Source organism: Mandrillus leucophaeus, unplaced genomic scaffold (genome assembly GCF_000951045.1).
Source record: "Mandrillus leucophaeus isolate KB7577 unplaced genomic scaffold, Mleu.le_1.0 Scaffold187, whole genome shotgun sequence".
NCBI classification, from domain to species: domain Eukaryota; kingdom Metazoa; phylum Chordata; class Mammalia; order Primates; family Cercopithecidae; genus Mandrillus; species Mandrillus leucophaeus.
Window position 1 is genome coordinate 1,533,494 of NW_012101887.1, and position 15,426 is coordinate 1,548,919.

Here is a 15,426-nt window from a genome sequence, read left to right on the forward strand (position 1 = left end):
AGAGTCTCACTCTGTCGCCCAGGCTGGAGTGCAGTGGAAGGATACATATTTATAGTTAGATAGGAGGAATAAATTCAAGAGGGCTATTTTACAGCATGGTAACTATAGTTAATGATGATAGATTGTATCTTGGAAAATTCTAAGAGAGTAGATTTTAAGTGTTCTCACCACAAAAATGGTAACTACATGAGGTAATAAATTTGTTAATTAGCTAAGTTTAACTATTCCACAATGTATATATACTTCCAAACATCATGATGTACACAGTAAATATATAACATTTTATATATCAATTTAAAAACTAATTGAAAGAAAGAGAGAAAGGCAGAGCAGAAAAAAAGGTGTGAGTGGCTTTGAAGAAACTATTAGTTCATTACAATGTTGGGTAAAGGAAGCTACTAGTCTTACCTGAGCTGTGTTTGATGATGCAAACCCTGCTTCTATCACTTTTTCAAGTTTCTTGGCCTCTGGAGCAGAGATAATTTTAATAGTTATAGGGTTCTTATGTCAATTTTATGAGCTAGTGTGCTATGCCTGGCACACAGTAAACTTTAATATATATGGGCAACTATAACAATAAAATTAATATTTGTTGGTATCATTATTAAGCAGTATAACACTCATACTTCTCTGTGACTGGAATGAGCCTTTTTACATTATCTGCATATTTTTTGTCCTAGGAATACCCAGCTTGGGTTCTGGATATGTCCTCTGAGAAGGTGCCCATGTCACTGACTACACTGGAGGCCAATGCAGATACTGGAGGAAGGTTCCGTGGTAGCTAAGTGTGGACAAGCTAATCACTGAAGTTCCCTGATGTAGAGCTGATAATCTCTGGAGTTGGATGGAAGACTGTGCTGCCTTGAAGCTCTGAGAGATGCCATGCCAATTCAAGGCAAGGTCTTTATTGTTGAAATTCTTGCATAATGACTTCTTTATTCAGGTGAAAATACAGGATGAATTTCAACTGTATGATACTGTTTATGTTCATCAGACACATTATTTGTCTTTACAAAGACTGGTTTCAATAAACTGGCTGTGTAACCGATATTAAATAAACATGGAATTTTACACATTCATAATATTTGGTTTCTTGTGATTCTGATGAACTATACTTTCAAGCATTGTCAGTTCATCCTCATTTACAAAGAAACATTTGCTGTAGCAGAGTGATGTAGTGACTTGCTTTACTTAAGATAAGTCAACTTTTCTATTCAATGTTTAATGTGAAACTGACTTAAAAATGTTCTTTTAGGCCCCATTTACATTTCTCTTTGTATAACATGCATTATACTATTTTAACTTAATACTGTGGCTACATAAAGCAAAGATATTCTAATTCTGTTTTTAATTTATTGTTTTGCAAGATAAATAATTTTTAATGCACTAATAAAGCTAAGGAGTTCATATTAAAAGACATATTATATGACCTACTGAAGTTGATCTATGGAAATTGACTATCTTAAAAGTAATTTTGTAAAATTATTTTGTATAAAATTGACTTTCTTGTATGAATTCTTGACAACAAATATAAAACAAAAGGAAGTTGAAACTCCTTCTACATCCTTCTGCACACTGAAGAGAGTTAATTGAATTCTTTCTAACTTCATGGTTTTTGTGTTTCTTAGAAAAAGAAATCAGATGAATAGTAAACATTGCAGTTGCACACATCTGCTTCTGGCTACCTATTTAAAATGTACTTTTTCAAAGTACACCTAGTTTTTTCACATCTTTAAAGTGATATCATTTTATTTGTGGATTTATTCATAAAATGTTTTCATTTTTGCCATCCAGGAAAAGAAATGTCATGGATTTTTTTGTTTTGTTTTGTTTTGTTTTGTTTTGTTTTGAGGTGGGGAAGCCTGAAAATATGCAACCCTGAGCCCATACTCCTTCATCCTATAGCCTGTTTCCATTCCAGGCACCCTGTAAGCACTCATCTACATCTCAAAGATAAAAGCTATGAAAGGGCAAATAAATATGCCAAGAATTTAAGTTCCTTTAACCTTAAAAGGGGTTATTTAAAACAGGCACTCCTGGCATACCATGACCAACTAAGGTCCACATACTGGCATGTGTTGGATACGCTGCCTTTATAGAAAGGCACCAAGAAGATGCTGAGGAGGGGAAAGTCAACCAGCTAGTTCAGAGCACGTTTCAAACAACAGGGTAATGGTGTCTTCATACCTAACATGTGATTTTTAGTTTTGAAATTGTAGTGGTGGTGATGGAGAGGAAAACCAGCGAGAGGATAGGGGAATTGATGAACCGAAAAAGCAGAAGTAAAAAAATAGAGAAAGTCTGTAGGCATTTTAGTGACAAAATGCTGATTCTTATGGCCACACTTCAAAGCATGCTAGGACAAGCTTGCAAGGGTCAGCAGGATTATTTAAAAGGCTTAGAATTTTGAATATATTTTTTTAACAAATCCTTTTCTTTCTCTTTTATTTTTTCCCTGACCACTAAACTACCAGAAAAAAAAAATGCCATCTTTTAGACTGGGCTACTTTGGTGGATGAGTAACCTCACCCATTCCTAGGATTCTTTTCTTTTGACTAGTTTCATTTTTCAGGCAGTGACCTTTCCCTTACCTCGGCCCCAAACTCCAGGTCACCTTTCTGTAGCCCTGGTGTAGCACTGAATGGAGGGCTTACCAGATTGTTGGCACTGGTTAAGTGGTACTGAGCACAATCGTCCTCTTTCATAAGCAGGAGGGAAGTTTCCTTTCCTAGAATTGAGAAAGCTGGCTGACTTATGCCCCCTTTTCATTTTGTTGTTCAGTAATTTTCCCTCTGACCATATCTGCAAACTAGTTGCCTTGCAGGAAGGTGACATGCACCACTGAGGCAAAAAGACTGTTTATTGGCATCAGCACAACTTTCAATGGTACTTCAAAACAGATTCATTTGATAGTGAAATGTTAGTTATTTGCCCCAAATAATTAAAAAGTTTAATTGATTAAAGCTTAATCTCAGCTATTTAAATATTTCTATGCTTTTTTTTTTTTAAATTACACTCTCCTAAATAAAATCATTATATGAACACCTAGCTATGCCAGTCTTCAATTCACCTTCAAATTACCCTAGGAAAGATCTCCTTTTACCTCAACATGAAAACAAGTTTTTCCCAAGTTTTCAAATAGTGGGAAAAACATCATTTGATTAGACCTCAGTAGGAGACCTTAAATACCCTCTATCATTTGGCCTTCATGTTGCCACATAGCCATGACCCTACCAACAGGATGGGCACTTCTGATGTTCTAGGATGTTCTGCTGTTTCTTCTCCAGGAGGAAACCTGTTTAATGGGTCCTAATGCTAAGACCCCAGGGTTACAGTGTTTTAGTCCATTTGAGCTGCTATCAAAAATATAAACAGTAGAAATTTATTTCTCACAATTCTAGAGGTTGGGAAGTCCAAATCAAAGCACCAGGAGATTTCATGTCTGCTGAGGGCCTGCTTTCTGCTTCATAGATGGTGACTTCTAGATGGGCCCTCACATGGAGGAAGGGGCAAACAAACTTCTTTTGGCCTCTTTTATGAGGGTGCCAATTCCATTCATGAGGTCTCTACCCTTATGACCTAATCACCTCTTAAAGGCCCTACCTCTCAATACTATTGAGGGTCAGGTTTCAACATAAGAATTTTGGGGTAACTCAAGCATTTAGATGACAGTATACAGTGAATGGCAAACTCTAGCATGTCACACTGTAATGCAAGACCAGTGTACCAACCTGTCTCTTTTGAATAAATCAATGTGGTAATATTGATGATTTCCAAAGCCTCCCTTTTGTATTCTGTATTTGCTACCATTATAAGGATGTCAGCACTAAAGAAAAAAAAAAGAAGAAAAAAGCAAAAGAAGGAGGATCTCAATAGCTAATGGGAAGCATTAAGCTAATCCCTTATTTTGCCATCCAATTTTGTCAGTTTTTGGAAAAATAGTGCTTCAAATTATTTTTCCAATGAATAGACTCATGTCTTATGTTTGGGCATTTAATTAGGCCCACGGGGGGGAAAGGTGGAAGTTTTTAATATTATTTTGCTATGCAAAATACACATGAATATTTCCACTATATTAGGTAATTCTATATCAAATACACTTGTGATTCTAAGCCGCCTGGCTTTGGTTTGGCAGAATGCAACCATCAGTCAATGTTAGCTCCATGCAGCTGCATTGTTCCCTGTGCGCTCTAAAGCAATCAAACGAGTCTGCAAATGTTCTTCAAAGAATACATCTAGAATGTTACTTTGTTAAACATCTCCTTGGCATTCATTCTATTTTCCACTTTGAATTGCTGCATTTAGTTTTGTAATGACCTTCTATAGCTAGGAGGTTTTATTAACTCTTTGATCTTCTAGCTTTGGGATGAAAACAAAGAAAATATAAATGAGCACTTTGTGCACTGTCTTATAGAGGAGACCAGAAGAAAAAAGGAAATATATTTTCATCAAAAAGATTGGCTTGTGTGGAGACTTTCAGCCCTTCCCGTTCTTTTCTCCCTTTGAGTAAAATGCTTATCAATGTTGTACATGTGTTTGTTTTAATGTCTTCTTTATAACAAAGTCTTTGTTTCTCTTCTCTGTAGCTCTGGTAGTTGAGGTTAGGGTCAGATATCTCTTTATGGATTTTCCTTTTAAGAACATTTTCTATTCTTGGTTTCCTCTAACCCAGAGTATAATTCTTGGGAAATCTGTCACTGTATTTATGAGATACTGGAAGCCCTGCTCTGTTTCCAAGTATTCCTTTGTGTGTGTCTACATGAGTGGTGAAGGGGAGGCCATCCCCAAGCTGGTAGACATCTGATACTATGCTGAGAAAAAGATTGAGAATTCTCTGTATCCAAATCTCAGTTCTGCACTTCATCGTAACTGTGTCTGTGTATTCTGGAGCATTTGGCATAGAACCTCACCATTTAGTTATCTTGCTTCCTAAGTCCTGAACTCACACCATTATTAACACATGGATGAAATACTGCCTTTCAAATTGACTATATTTTTATCTTTTGTCACCCTCCCTTTTTTTACATACTTATGTGACTTTATCTTTTTTGGTCTTTATCACAACTTTGGAACAAAACTTTAGGTAAAAGATTATAGAATGCTGAAGTCCTACTCCTAGCTTGAAACAGTAAAATAAATAAATAAATATAAATAAATAAATAAAAGATTATAAAATATCAACATTTGCGACACAAATTAAACACAAAGGGTGGAAATAGTTACTCATCAGAACAAGCCTTTTCTTTTCCCCAATCTCATAATCAGCCATTCATTATATTACTTTCTTTAGCATCTTGAAATTTGAAACTCTTCTTTGTTGTTAAATCTAAAGCAACCTGAACTAAGAGTCTGGGGACTTTTTTGATTTGCTTAATCTAGACTTTAGAACAACAGGTGAACTAGCTGTGTGCTGATAATATTATCTGGTTATTTTGCAGTGCCTTAGGTTAATTGGAAATGGAAAGCCATTATTCATCTCAAAGTGGCTTCATTTAATTTTGGCTAAGTTTTCCTTTTGTTTGACTCATTTAACACTAATTGTGGTAGTAATGTGCTAAAACTATAAAACTATATAATTCCACTAGTCTCATCTGTTTTTCAGTGATGAAAAAAATAATGAGAGACAGTTTACTTAGGGGCCTCGACCAAGTAAGCTGAACTTAACATTAGAACCTGCGCCTTTTCATTTCCAGTCAGCTTTCATTTGCTTTCCTGGGTCAAAGAATAAGGGAAAATGATCAACTATTGATATGGGAGACTCAGCTCTTCTTGATGAAACTCAAATGACATTTTCATCTGAAAGAGGAGTGGCAACTAGCTTAGCAAATCTTTTTCATATCCTCACTTGATGCCTTTCCATTGCTTTCTCCTTCTGGGAACATCCCTTCCTCATCTTAGTAATTCCTTATATTGTTCTGTACTTACTTGTTTGCCATGCTTTAAGTTATAATTTCCATAAGCTGAAAACTTGCTTATTTCTAGAATATGTTTTAAAAATATTTCATAATGATATCGATAACTATAAAATGCTAAAAACTGTGAGACTGCTTCTATTTGAAACAAATTATAGATAAATAACTTACTTTTGAAAGTGTCTCAGTCTTGCAGCTGTGATCAGAAAGCAGTTTAAATTTACAAACACCTTAAGAATGTTTCTAAATATTCTATTGAAATGAAATGCCCTTTTATAACAAAATACGTGATAGAGCAGTCAGTATATACATACATGCAATACTTTAATCTTGGGTACAACGCAAGATGACAAGCGAAGACATTAGCAGAGCAGTTATTAAATGAAAATATAATATAAGTAAGAAATGCTGAAATTTGAGATCTTGAAATAGTAATTATTTTAAATGGTCCCAGAGAGATTTGAAAATATTGGGAAGAAAAAAATCAAGGTACTTACAAATTTCTTTCTATTTTTACCTTTTGGTGGCCCAAATAGTTTGACACAGTATAACATTTATTTAGAGGCTAAAAGTATTTTAAACCTATTTGATATTTTACCCTTCTTTTAAAAATCTCAAAATACCTTTTTAAATAGTAATATTGCAAAGATTATACATAGGTCTACTAAACAGCTGAAGAGGAAAATATTTTATAATGGGCAATGACAATCTTGTGCCACTTAATGATGAACAGTTTCTGAGAAATGTGTTATTAGATAATTTTGTCATGCAGACATCATAGAACGTATTTACACAAACCTAGAGGTTATAGCCTACTACATACCTAGGCTATGTGGTATAGGTTGTTGCTTCTAGACCAGAAGCCTGTACAGCGTGTTACTGTACTGAATACTGTAGAAAATTGTAACGCAATGGTATTTTTGTATCTAAACGTAGAAGAGGTACAGTGAAAATATGGTATAAAAGATTTTAAAAATGGGGGTTTGTCCATTCGGAGCCCCCCTCACTCTGTACGGGGGAGCCATTTTCTTCTTTCTTCTTTCTTGTCTATTAAATTTTCCACTCCTTAAAAACCAAAAATAATCAAAAATTTAAAAAATTTTTAAAAAGATACCCCTGTATAGGGTACTACCATGAATGGAGCTTGGTGAATGCAATGTGAAGGTCAAGGATACTACTGTGCACTACCATATATTTTATAAACAACATATATTTGGATTACACTAAACTTATTTTTAAAAAATTATCTCTTCAACAATAAATTTACCTTAGCTTACTGTAGCTTTACAGATTGTTAATTATTTACAACTTTTTACACTTTTATAATAACAGCTTAAAACACAAACACATTGTGCAGCTGTACAAAAATGTTTTCTTTATATCCTAGTCTATAAATTTTCTCTCTCTCTCCCTCCCTGTCTCTCTCTCTATATATATGTATATGTGTATATATATACTTTTTCAACATTTTTGTTAAAAATGAAGACTCAAACGAATACATTAGCTTGGACCTACACAGAGTCAGGATCATCAGTATCACTGTCTTTCACCTCCACATTTTGTCCCACTGAAAGTTCTTCAGAAGCAATAACATATAGCTGTCATCTCTTATGATAGAAACACCTTCTTCTGGAATACCTCCTGAAGGACCTACCTGAGGCTGTTTTAAAGTTAACTCTTTTTTATAAGTAGAATGAGTGCACAAAATAGTGGTTAAAAGTATACTATAGTAAATAGATAAATGAGTAACACAGTAATTTATTATTATCATCGAATATTATGTACTATACATAGTTATATGTGATATACTTTATATGACTGACAATGTAATAGGTTTGTTTATGCCAGCATCACCACAAACATGCAAACATTTAATTAGGCATTAGGATGGCTACAGTGTCACTAGGTGACAGGAATTTTTCAGCTCCATTATAATATTATACATTGACTGTTGTTGACTGAAATGTTGTTATGTAATATTATGCAATGCATGACTGTACTTATTTAAAATTTTCACCATGTAATTTGGTCAAGGCAGTAAATCTGTTTTTTACTTCGCAAAATGTGGGAGAAAGAGAATTTAAGGATCAAAGGCCCTTAGGAAAAGTTCTGATTACCTTGATGCTTATAATCATCTTTAAGAATTAATGACAGATATCTCACATGGGTGGTGTTAGGACATTCATAAATTCTGTAATGGAAGAAAATGCCACAATTTACAGAGAAAGACCTCAAGTTCATTGTGGTCCAGATTTGAAAAACACAATCTCCCATGGGTTCAATGATTCCAGACTAGCCTAGGTCACTCTTAGCACAGGTACTGAGCATTCCAGGGAAGGCAATCAGTTAATCAAAAAGACTACTAGAGGGACTGGTTTAACTTTGAGAGTCCAGGAGCCATCTGAGACCACTAATGAGATACTCAAAATCATAGGTTTCATTAGTTTATCCATTAACTTATTGATTCTTCAAACATCTAGTTACTCTCATCATTTCCTCTTCCCCATGCCATGAGACATTAGATCTTTAACACACAAAAATAACAAATAAATGCAGTTAATTGTCCTTACAACATTTTTGTTCCTTCTATACGCTCTCCACTTCATTTCATCTTCATCTCACCCCATCCCACCTATGCCTGAAAAAAAGTCACACTATAAGAATTTCTTATATAGTATCACCTAATTAGTGCTATTCAACTCAGAAATATTTGGGATAAATTTGTACACATATTGTGGCATATGTGTTGTTCACCAGATATTCTCCTCCTTGTGCACACAATAGTATTGCATTTCCTCCCTCCCCTTTTTTGAAATTAGGTATGGCAGTGTGACTAGTTTGGTCAATGGATTTTGGGCAAAATTGAGTACACATTGCTGTAGCCTTTCCCTTCTGTGGTGGTAACTGGAAATGCTCCCACTGCTACTCAGTCAGACTGAAGTTAGGATGATGTGAAATGAGAATGATACGAAGCAAAATACGAAGTCAACCCATGGAGAAGTAGTGTGAGCAAGAAATAATCTTTGTTCTACAAAATCTCTAAGATTTTGGGGTTGTTTATATTACAGCACAATCTAACCTACCCTGACTGTTTCAAATGTAATATAAATAAATAAGGCTTTTTCTCACAGCCAGTCATCCAATACATATGATTAGTACCATTTTAAGCTTTTAGCCAGTAAGCATTCAGGTATCATTCTGTATTTTCTTCCATGGCACTTTTCTACATTGCTTGTTTGATTTTATCATTAATTTTGCTCCGGTCAACAATTTTGAGCAATAATGACAGACCGAATGTACAACTGGCTGTCCTGGAAGTTTCACCTAAATTTTATGTCAGGTTAGACGTTATTAAAGCGTGAGCCTTCAAGAAAAGGAGGAGGAAATAGAGGCTGAAGGCTAATAAAAAATTAGAGATTGGTGGAAGACGTTTGGCATTATGAAGGGCAAGCATCACTGCAACCTGGGAGATGTTACCAACAATTATATGAATAGTAGCTGGAAGAAACCATGGCCAAAGATGAGCCATAACCCAGGTGTTTGAAGATAAGGATGTTACTTCACTTTCTCCAACTTGACAGCTTAAAACAACAAACATTTTTTTTATCTTAGAGATTTTACGGTCAGGAATTCAGAAGTGGTTTGGATGGGTGGTTCTGGCTCAGGGTCTTTCAAGTCTGAAAGGATTCCTTGCCACATTGATCTCACCATAGGGTGCTTGAGTGTCCTCACAATAGCTATCTCCTCCCAAAGCAAATGATACAAGAGAAAAGGATACAAGTTTCAATGTTTTTATGACTTAGCTTCAGAAGTCACACTCTGTCATTTCCACAATACCTTATTTGTTGCACAAGTCAGCCCTATTCAATGTGAAAAGAATCAACATAGGATACTAAGAGACAAGGATCATTGGAGGCCATCTCAGGGGCTGGCTACCACAGTGGAAGAGTCTTAGTCAAGATGAAACGCAGGGATTGCAACTCCAAAGGGATACTGGGATGATGGCTCTGCCATTTGCTGATTTAGTGTTCTCATTCTAGAAACACAATCTATCCCATCTCATCTGCATCTATCCAATGAGATAAAATAAACATTGTTCAATAGTATAAAATATGATTGAGACTTTTTATGAGGTACTGTATTAAAAACATTTTCTGCTTTAACTTTCTGTATAATTTCATCATTATTTGCATAAAATTGAAAATAATTTAAATGATTGAACTTTTTGGCATTTCAATTAAGTTCTTCTTTGTTAAAGATACTATTGTCTATTGTGTAAATATCAAGATGTATTAACCAAAAAATTAAATTATACTTTTTCTGAAAGCAAAATATTTTTTAAAAATTTAAGGAAACAACAATTTACATTGTGTAGCAATTACTATCGGCTGTAACTGTACACTTTCGGAGTAATTATTTCCTCAGATATTTGTATTGTGATTGATAAAGACTCCCTGGATTTCTCTCCTTTTCTCATGTGTTTGCAATTTGAAACATTTCTTGCCAGATTCACTATAAACTTGTAAAAATCCTCATTTGAAGAACAGTTTGTTTTTATTATTCCACAAGAAGGAAAAATACAATGAAGCATTTAATTTACAATTTGTTAGTAAAGATATTACTTCTTCCCATGTTTGAAATTAAATTAACATTTACAAATGCATTTTTGGCCAGGCACAATGGCTCAAACCTGTAATCTCAGCACACTGGGAAACTGAGACAGGAAGATCTCTTGAGGCCAAGAGTTTGAGACTAGCCTTGGACAACATAGTGAGACCCCATCTCTACAAAAATAAAAACAAAATAGCCAGGCATGATAGTACTTGCCTGTAGTCCTAGCTACTTGGGAGGCTGAGGCAGGAGGATCACTTGAGGCTACGAGTTTGAGATTACAGTGGGCTATGGTTGCATGACTGTACTCCAGCCTGGCAACAGAGCAAAACTCTATCTCTAAAACAAATTTTTTAAGATTAAAGTAAAAATCATTTTTATTTCTTTTTTCAGAAAACATACAGCTTGTTGGTGACAAGAACATGATCATCTGTGGGACACCTACATTCCTTTCTTTTCATCAACCAAAAATATACTCTTTAGGCTATCCAAGTTTACTAATGGTGCTCATTTCAAAAGTTATTCTACTTTGGTTTGTTAGTAATCTGTAATATATTTTTCTCCATAGAAATAATGGTAAACATAATAGCAAGGTAATAAAATTAGTCCTTGGAAAAACATTCTCAACCAGGAGAATTCCTCAATTTAGTATTTTCAAGCTACAGAATATAATCCCCTTGTATGGTAAAGCCTAAAGATGAGGCTTACTGCAAGGATGTGCTATAGCTCCTTGTGGTTTGATTGAGGGGAAAACATTGAAGTCTTAAGCTTCTTCCTTTTCTTCCTGGTAACCTAGATATATCTACTTTTCTTCCCTTTACTCTTCCCTTTGGTTCTGCCTAGAATTTATCTCTTTCCTTGGTTCACATAGACATACAATTTACTTCAATAATAATAGTAGCTAACACTTTTTAAAGTGCTTACTATATATCAGATGTTGGTCCAAGCATTCCATGTGCATTATTTCATTTCATTACTAGGTGTAAAGCATTTTATGTTGGCCCTATTATACAGATGAGATAGATAGGGAATATAGAAGTTGAATAACCTGGTAAAAATTATGAAATTATGATGCTAGTGCGTAGTAGAATAAGAATTTAAAATATTTACATTTGGGTAGTTTGACTCTGGAGTCTAGTGTTTGTTAACCATGAGAAAATAGATAAATAGATTGATAGTTGGTAGATAGATTACACACACACACACACACACATACACACACAATTTTACCCCTACTAACATGAAAATGGAAATAAAACTACACCTATCTTATTTTAAAAATTTAGCCACAGTGGGAAAAGCAAAGCCTTATATGTCAGCAATAATGTGTGCATCTCATCTCCATTTCATGGGAAAAAAACTAGAAATATTTTCAAAAAAAATACTTTCTAGAATTGAGGCAGTCGTTCTGAACAGACAAGGAAAGAAATAAATGCACTCTGACAATGGATTCTGGCCTGAGTGGGGAAATCACAGCAATTTCTTGAAGAGATCTGAAGGGAGCAACCCTTCTTTCTCTCTATACCAGATGGTCCCACAGACCTTACCCTGGACCAGACTTCAACCAACACTGGAGAAGATGAAAAGGAAGCATTGGGGTACTGAGTTTGCCAGGTGGGAAAGGAGCCCAGCATAGGGATACAGTTAGGCTCACACGGTGTGGAGCAAAGAAGGTAGGAAGAGAGAAAAACACAAAGTAGCACATATTTACTTTTGCCATTTCAAAAAATAATTAAACAAATGTATAAAGTGAAATTTGTAAGTGTACTGTTTTACACAAAAGTTAACACTGAAAAATCTTAAGTCATTTAATGCTAATGTTACTTCATTTCTTTAATCCATTGCTGATAGCTGGGAACAGAATCTAACATCACGGACACCTCTTGAGCTAGTCAGGAGTGACTTATGAGACTAAGCTGTTCTCAGTTCCAGAAATTAGAAATCCTTCTCCAACGTACATTCTTTCATCCTTGCCAGGAAAAAGGATGCATTTTCCCACTAGGAACTGAACAAGGTCACCTTGGCCCAGGTTGTTGGGAACTACAACAGTAACAAACACTTGTCTACAGAAAGAAAGCAATATTCCTATTAAACATTTCTAACATTTCTTTAAAAAGAAAAGATATACTAATTTGTAAAAGTTTAATGGATATTTAACAACTATGAGATAATTTGGTTTATTAGTGCAGCTAAATAATTCTGTTAATGAATGAATGAGTAAATAAATGATTAGTCCACCAAACAAGTAGTCAATTGACTTACTCTAGATAGGCAGAAAGGCAGTAGTTTTGATAGCAAATAAAATCCAGATGTTAGCCTGTTGGGCACAAATGGAGACTGTGCGTGTCTTTATAGAAGGATGTGTTTGATGTTGGCCACTGTAGAAAAAACTAGACATTTATAATAAAAGAAAAACTGGCCGGGTATGGTGGCTCACGCCTGTAATCCCAGCACTTTGGGAGGCCAAGTAGGGTGGATGACCTGAGGTTAGCAGTTTGAGACCAGCTTGACCAACATGGTGAAACCCATCTCTACTGAAAATACAAAGTTAGCTGGGCATGGTGGTGCATGCCTGTAATCCCATCTACTCGACAGTGCCATTGCACTCCAGCCTGGGTAACAAGAGTGAAACTCCATCTCAAAAAATAAATAAATAAATAAAAACTTTTAATGTACTGACAAACATCGTACTGGGAGTCTGGAATTTGGAGATTCATGACCGACTCTGAAATGAACTAGTTTTGTGACTTTAGGAAAATTTTTTTTTTGGCTTCTTTTATAAAATTAGAAAGTTGGGGAATAAATAAACATTCCCCAGAGTATGCTTTGGAACACCATCTCTTTGAGAGAAACACACACAATTTTTTGTTTGGTTTTGAGACAAGGTCTTACTCTATCACCCAAGCTAGAGTGCAGGGGCATGAACATGGCTCAATGAAGCCTTGACCTCCTGTGTTTAAGTGATCTTCTTGCCTTGGCCTCCCAAGTAGCTGGCACTACAGATGTATGGCACCATGCACAGCACATTTTTGTATTTTTATTTTTTGTAAAGACTGGGTCTCACCATGTTGCCCAGGCGGGTCTCAGACTCCTCACCTCAAGCAGTTCTCCCACCTCAGTCTTCCAAACTGTTGGGATTATAGGCATAAACTACCATGTCTGCCTCTTTAAAAAAAAAAAAATGCAAGAGTTTCTAGTCCAATTATGTTGTAGTTAGGGTTTCCTAAAGCTACACGTTATAAAATACCTATCTCAAGCTAGCTTAACCAAAAAATGGGGTTTATCCTCTGAGATAGCTGAAAAGTCCAGGGGTGGAGGAGGCCATATAGGTAACCCTGTGGCTTGAATATCATTGGTACCTGTATCACAGGAAGAATAATGCTCCCCTAAAGGTGTTCATGCCCTGACACTAGAAACTGTGAAATGCTACCTTATATGGCAAAAGGGACTTTGCAGATGTGATTAAGAGTTAAGGAGACTATACCGGGACCAATCTAATCACACAAGTGCTTTAAAGTGAAAGAGGAATACATAAGGGAAATGGACATGATAAGGCCTCAGCCCACTGTTGATGGCTTTGAAAATGAAGGAAATGAGCCACAAGTCAAGGAATGTGGTGGCCCTTAGAACTTGGGAACAACTCTCAGTTGAACAGGCAGAAAGTAAATGGGGCCTTTGTCCTACAGTAGCAACCTGAAGGAGCAGAAATTGGATTCTCCTTTAGTGCTTCCAGAAAGAAACACAGACCTGCCCACTCCTTGATTTTACTCTAGTGACCTATAACTCACTTCCAGAACTGTAGGATCACAGATTTGTGTTGTTTTAAGCCACTGTTTGTGGTATTTTGTTATAGCAGCAACAGAAAACTAATATAGTCTGGTGCTTTTCCTCTCTGATTTCTGCATTTTTGTCAGCTCCTTTCACAAGCCAGGTGGTTCCAACAGTTTCAGTCCCCTTCCCATTGTCTTAATAGCATTTTTGAAAAGAAAAGACTTCTTCCCTAGTAAATTCTGTAAACATAGTTGGCCTGTTTTCCAGTCACTAGAAATGGATCATGTGTCTACTACATGCTGTTGATATAAATCACATGCCTATTTCTAGAACTGAGGTCAGCTCCTTCCGAATCACATGCAGTGAGATTGGAGAGGAAGGAGTTCCATAAAAAATAACTGGGATATAGATAGAACTTATTCTGGATAGCCAAAACAAGTGTCCACTAAGAATGACTTTGAAAACTTATTTGTGAAACAAATAGAAACAATTTTCTCTATCAGGATTTCTTAGAGCCTGTAATATACATAATGAATATCCAAGAAGAGGAATATACTCTTCTATACTTCCCAAATATATTAGTTTTCAATTACTGCTATAAGAAATTGCCACACACGTACTGGCTTAAAACCATAAAAACTTATTATCTTATAGTTTTGGAGTTCAGAAGTACACAATGGGTCTTCATGGCTACAATTCTTTTAGAGGCTTTGGGAGAGAATCTGTTTCCTTGCTTTTTTCAGCTTGTAGAAGCTGCCTGCGTTCCTGGGCTAGTGGACCCTTGTCTCAACTTCAAAGCCAGCAGTGGGGCATCTTCAAATCTGTCTCTCTGACTGACTCTAGTCCTTCTGTCTCCCTCTTATTAGAACCCTTGTGATTGTATTGGGGCCATCTGGCTCATCCCCCAACCTCAAGATCTTTAATTTAATAATATTTGTAAAGTCCCGTTTGCCGTGAAAGGTAACGTATTCTCTGGTCCCCAGGATTAGGGCATGGACATCTTTGGGAGCCGTTATTCTGTCTACCACATCAAACTTATTTTATGATGTAAAGCAACCTGCAGTAAATTATGGCCCATGAGCCAGATTCCACCTGTTGCCTGTTTTGAAGCTAAAAATAATTTCTACATTTT

General features: G+C 35.7%; 2 long non-coding RNA genes across 2 annotated transcripts in view; one reads left to right on the top strand and one right to left on the bottom strand.

Moving 5' to 3' along the window:
• Positions 1-1,082, top strand: part of LOC105538205 — a 27,067-nt gene extending 25,985 nt beyond the window's left edge. Inside the window, exon 2 of the long non-coding RNA XR_001005855.1 lies at positions 681-1,082. This is a non-coding gene — a long non-coding RNA (uncharacterized LOC105538205). The remainder of the gene's footprint in view (positions 1-680) is intronic.
• The window catches only part of LOC105538206, a 30,565-nt gene extending 27,067 nt beyond the window's left edge, over positions 1-3,498 (bottom strand). Inside the window, exons 1-2 of the long non-coding RNA XR_001005856.1 lie at positions 3,394-3,498; positions 409-467 (exon numbers count right to left, since the gene is read on the bottom strand). This is a non-coding gene — a long non-coding RNA (uncharacterized LOC105538206). The remainder of the gene's footprint in view (positions 1-408; positions 468-3,393) is intronic.
• Positions 3,499-15,426: the final 11,928 nt, after the last annotated feature.